Raw genomic sequence first — 5,882 nt, 5'->3', positions numbered from 1 at the left:
CCCCGCGCTCGCCCGGAGCCCGCCGCAGCGCCCCCGCCTGGCCCGGCCCCGCCGCGGCGGAAGGGGCGGCCGGGAGCGGAGCCGCCCGCACCGCGCCCCCTGCTGCCCGCCGGGGAGCCCGGACCCCCCCCAAGGTGCTCGGGGGGCGCCTTCAGCTCGGGGCCGTGCAACTCGAAGCAGGGCGCCCGCAGCCCTGCGCGCTTCCAGCGGCGTTCCCAACGCCGTTGTCAAGGCCGCCTTCAGCTCCTGGAGACGCTTCTAAGGCGGCTGAACGCAACGCTGGGCCTCGCAAGAACCTCTGCGGTCACTAAAACGGAGACGACTGCTCGGCTCAAGCGCTGCAAGTACTTTTTTGGCCCAAGCACTTTGGATCTCCTTCCATTAACCACATCGGAGTCAAGAGGATTTAAAAATAGGAGACGTGTCGGCAAAGCTTTGCATTTCTAGAGCGCCTAGGGATTTGAAAACCTGTTACAAACATTAATGAATTAATCCGTGCTAATCCAGGGAGATAACTATCCCTCCCCTATTTTACAGGTCTTTATGCCATCAGATCAATCGTCAGATCAACAGCCAAATATAGAACCGAGAAATCCTGCTTTAAAAAAAGTCTGCCCATTACGTTTCAGAACAGAGTATTTTATAGAGGCACGCTTGCGATGAAATCTATGTTAAAGATGAGTAAAGTAGTTAAAGACTAATTTGAGCTTGATGCAATCCAAAACACTGCAACATAGCCTTATTTCCTTTCTAATTAACAGACAAAGCATGGTACATTGATTGCCAGGCCTGAAGCAGATCCTCTGCCACCCACAGCACAGCACACATACAGGGGTGAATAGATTTTTTTTTCCTACTCTGAAACAGACAGAGAACGAGGAAACTGACTCGAAACTATTGACAAGAAACTAACAGAATAACATCGTCCGATCTATTTCATCACAGGGACAACTAGAGTCTCACCATTGCTCCTGAAAAAATACAATATTTCTATTTCATAATTGAATAAATGTAGCCACTCTAAGGATTACAATGTAACATAGGAAATAATTTCCTACCCAATTTAGAGAGGAAAATCATAGGCTACTCCGACAGCAGAACCAAACAGACTGACTCCTACCCCATGCCCTATGTGGATATATGTATATATATCCTAGATAGTCTGATATTTGTGAAGTTAAGGGAAAAAAAGTAGTTCTGACAGAGGACTCTCCTATTCAAACTCCCAGGTATTTCTCTCTCCTATGTCCCGTGATGGGTTTGCATTTTCAGGTGGACTAAAACACCTAATTTCCACTGATACTAACTTTTACAATCAAGACAATTAACACCACATAAATAATACCTACCTTCATAGATTTTAATCAAATTACAATACGATTTTTTTTTTGCGTGTAACAACTACATTCCCAAGGCTGCCATTGGAAAACAACAGAACCACCATTTACAGGGCACACAACCAGCTGATTCTCTAGCCACAAAAACCTTTTTTTCTCCCTTATTTCCTCTTGAAGTTCTTTAGCTCACAAGAAGGATACAACTAAACCAGATACGGGTAGAAATAGGAACATGCATACAAAAGTTGAAGTTTCAGGGAGAAAAACATTTAATAAACACAAAGTTTGATGACACGTACCGCTGCAGTTTCCCTACTCCAAAACCCAAGTAACAAGAAATAATTGAAGGGCAAAATTTTTTCATGCATATCTCGCTCAGACGCAAATATTGGGAATGCTTTTTTATGGTTATTACTTTAATACTTAAAGGAACCAAATGGTAAGCAGAAATCACCCCAGTCCGAGAGCTATTTCAAACACAGAATATTCTAAAGTGAGGTTAAGTGGCTTGTCAATAATAAAAACTCATACATAAAGAATTGCAATTGTTTAACGGAAAATGGTTCTAAAATCAGATACTTGACCTTGACAATGGCTTATTCTCATTTTGGCTAACAAAAAATGAAATAAATTTATTTCAGAGTGGCTGTACAAGCAATTATTATTGCTTGGTCTGGCCCAACTAATTTAAGTCACTTCTCAAAATCAAACAGCCACAATTTCTTTTGTGGATCCAAAGTTGTTAGCTTATTTTTCTTTTATAAAAAACTGTAGTTTAAAAGAAAATCTCAGACAGGCTTCAATTAAATTAGTTGCATTCTGAAAAAAGAATGACACCATCTTTAGCCAAAAGCTGTTAAAATAGTAAAACAGATAAGCACCTGTAGTTTTAACCCAACAAGTCTGTCAGGTTAGCTGACATCAGAAGAAGATGGTCATAACTTCCATTAATTACTTTCTGATGTTCACTAATGCATTGTGTAGTTCTCTAGACAAAACATCACTGATCTCACTAGGGTATCCATTGAGGATTACCTATTAACAGGCTCAAAGCCTGCAAAAACAAAAAGGAAATAAAGACGCAAAGGAGAAAAAAGACGCACGAGCTCATGTGCCTGGAGTTCAAATACCAGAGAAAAGAGAGGCACGCTGAGACAGAAAATCCTAGAGAGAGCACTGTGCGCCAAAACACTGTATTACTCCTCACATGACACTTCCCGTGCAATTAAACGTTTTATAGTTCTACACTCAACCAAGAGAATAAATGAGTTTACCTTCTCTGTAGGAGGAGCAGGGAAGAAAGTTCACACAGGTACTAACATTTTTCACAGCAGTATGCCTTTCCCTCAGCTGAATCAGACAATAAAAAGAATTCACAAAGCTACGTTTAAATTCATCGTAACTACACATAACAAGACAGCGCTGGGTGGCCAGCATCCTGCCTTTTCTTCTAGTAGCATGCTTTAGAGTTGCATAACGTACTTTGTAAAAGCCATGACTAATTTTGTCTGACGTGAAAAATACAGAAGTATAATAGATCAGATGCTTAAAAACTCAGAACCGGAGCACAAGCTTAATAATCACAAGACACCAGAAATCAGCACTGCCCATCTGACTTCAGCAAACGCAAGTTCTTGAAGTCTCTTAATTTGTAAAGCACCTCAGTTAACTTTGGTGACTAACCTTCAAGTCTTTGTGCTCATAGACACACAATAACCTCTCCTTCCTCCTGCTCCTAAGCAAACTTTGACAACCTTTGGTTGCTATCAGCTTGGTTTCTCTTCTCTTGCAGCTCTTCCATAGTCTATACGGAATGTGTTTGACCAGAAAAGCAAAAGAAAAAGATCAAACCAAACAGTATCCACATTCTTAAAGCTTTTCCCTAGCCAATGAAGGAGTGCGGGACCTGACCATGCAAGGAGTTAACCTCTGAAGCTGATGGAGCACAATCTCAGTTTCTTCACATTCACTATGCCATAATGGCATTGCTTTAACATTTCTTCTGAAATGTGACTACTGAACTGATTATAGATAAAGAATGCAAAAACAAAAAAGTATTTATCTGGGTTGCAGTAAACATGAAAGCAAAAAAAATGCCAGCATTAAAAAAGATCTGACAAGTTCACGTGCATGCTCTGCATTTAGCTCTTGTTTTAGAGCAACAGTCTGTTATGCTGGCTCCTCTACAGTTTAATGATTTCCTGTTAGGAATTTAAAATTAGAAGCCTCCAACAACTTCCCCATAAACTATTTTCAAGGTTCCTTTAATATCCACATCAAGGAGATATAGAAGGTTCATATGTTATCCATGTCAGCTCACTTCCTTCCCACTTCAAAATAAGCACATTGCAAGAAAATCCAGCAGGTTTTTGTATTGTTTTCCTAGAACTTTTTCCCCTAATAAGTCCAGCCATAGTAATTAAAAAAAATAAAGGCTGTTCATTTACACAACCTCGCATTTAAACTGAGACAAAATGAGGACCACCAACCAATTCTGAAAATCCTAGTCTGTGATAGGTGATTGCTTAAGCCTTGTAAGAATCTAAGTTCTCCATCAATGAGCTGGCTTCAATCTTCAGCTACACCCATACTGAACTTCATCTATGTGAACACGGCAATTTCACAAACTGATTTTTGCGCTTTGACAAGTACCTTACCTTTAATGAAAACATGCAAACGCTCTTGCAGTGGCAGCACGTGAAACAGATTGGATCTTTTTCATCCATGCTTTCTAGAAATATATTCCTGCAAAACAGACATGGTATTTATTTAGTACTTCTCACCTATAGATCACAAACCATACATCACCGTTTATTCTTTTGACTCTGAAATGATATACTATAACTACTGCAATTACTATTACACCCCACTCACAAAACCATTTGAGCATCTGCAGGCAGACATCCCACCTCAGTTCCTCACTGGGTTGATGAAAGGACTCTCAAACTCTAATCACCACCTTTCCAACAAAAATCAGCATCTATACCTAACCAGCAAAAACACTTGTTATATGAATGCTTTCTAACTAATTTCAGATCAAAGCAAGTCAGGTGAACCTACAGTTGACTTAATCTGACTTCAGAACACTTGTGAAAAAAGCAGTAGCAAAAGAAGCAATCCTGCTGCTTCTCACCTAAGCTCTAACAAACATAAAGGTCCTACTTTGGCTGAAATAAAAATCTGCATACACAACTGAAGTAAAATATACCACCACTTTCCAATTTCCAACTCAGCCACAGAGTCAGAGAGAGAAAGAATACTTCTACTTCTTGTAGTGGTTTGCAGATTGAATGACTTGTTAGTCGTGAAAGCATGGTTTCAGACACCAATTTGGAAATGTTCACGTGAACAACCACCTCTGGCAAGGCAAACTTCAGCAACTCACCATTGTACCGAGATGGTAACTCTGGTAGCTCTGTACCTATAACTTGTTAGGATTTTTTTTTTAAGGTTCTGAGGACTGTTTTTGTAACATGGCGTAGCACAACACCAAGCTCCAACCACAATCTATCAAAATTATACAACCATCTTTCTCCGCAGATGTAAAATCTCTTTTGCATGAACTTCTACAGACAGAATTTTGATAACCAAGGGGTTGTTTGATCTCCAGGGACAGCTTTTATAATAGCAGACTATGATTAGATTTTCTTTATACGTTTACCCATTACATAGGCTCGTCTGTACCCCTATTCACTGCAATGATACACAGATGTACAGAGCCATTGCTCTCCATACGCGTTACATGTGAGTTGTTCAGATACCCAGATGCATCTTCAAAAGCTGAGATTACAGAAGACAGACTGACTGAATGCTTTTGCCTAAGCAACGTACATTACCATTTTGCTTTCAGACACAGACAGCATTTGTAAGCGTCCTTTAAATGTTTCCCTACATAAAAAAGACAGAAGAATAGAGAAAGATACCAACAAAGATAAGAATATCCATCAGAACCTTTGCCAGCAAGTACTGAAGTCAGAAAGATTTTCTAACATCTGCAACTACTAATAAGCAATCACATTAAAATAATTTACATATGTGAAGAGCACATCACTGAATGAAGCCAGTTTGCTAATAGGCTCACAGTACAGTTTAAGCAAATAAATCCATACAATGAACAAGATACCTCATAAGTTTAAAGGTGTCTGGAGAACTAAATAATGATTTAAGAAAACAGATTTTTTTAAGTAGCATGCTACTGTATGTTACTCAGAATGGTTATCTACTATCTCAACATTAAACACGCACTGAATTGACAGCTCCACCAATGCTCTATCCATGCTTTTAAGACTCAAATATGTATCTACAATAGAAGATTACCAAGTTGCTCACTAGATAAATATACTAAAACAGACAGTACTAATAAATCACAAGAGCTACCACATCCAAGTTGTATTCCTACCTAAAGATTAAAATACTTCAGCCATAAAGATTAATCCTCAGCCTCTATCAAAGTTAATTACAGACCAAATATATAACAATACACTCCAGAGAAAGTCTCTACCACATCTTTTCACAAAGATGTTTACTTCTTCCCCTTGAATAGCA

Source organism: Anser brachyrhynchus (genome assembly GCF_964034855.1).
Source record: "Anser brachyrhynchus genome assembly, chromosome: 20".
NCBI classification, from domain to species: domain Eukaryota; kingdom Metazoa; phylum Chordata; class Aves; order Anseriformes; family Anatidae; genus Anser; species Anser brachyrhynchus.
The sequence above is the reverse complement of the archived record's forward strand: the minus strand, read 5'-3'. Positions refer to the sequence as shown.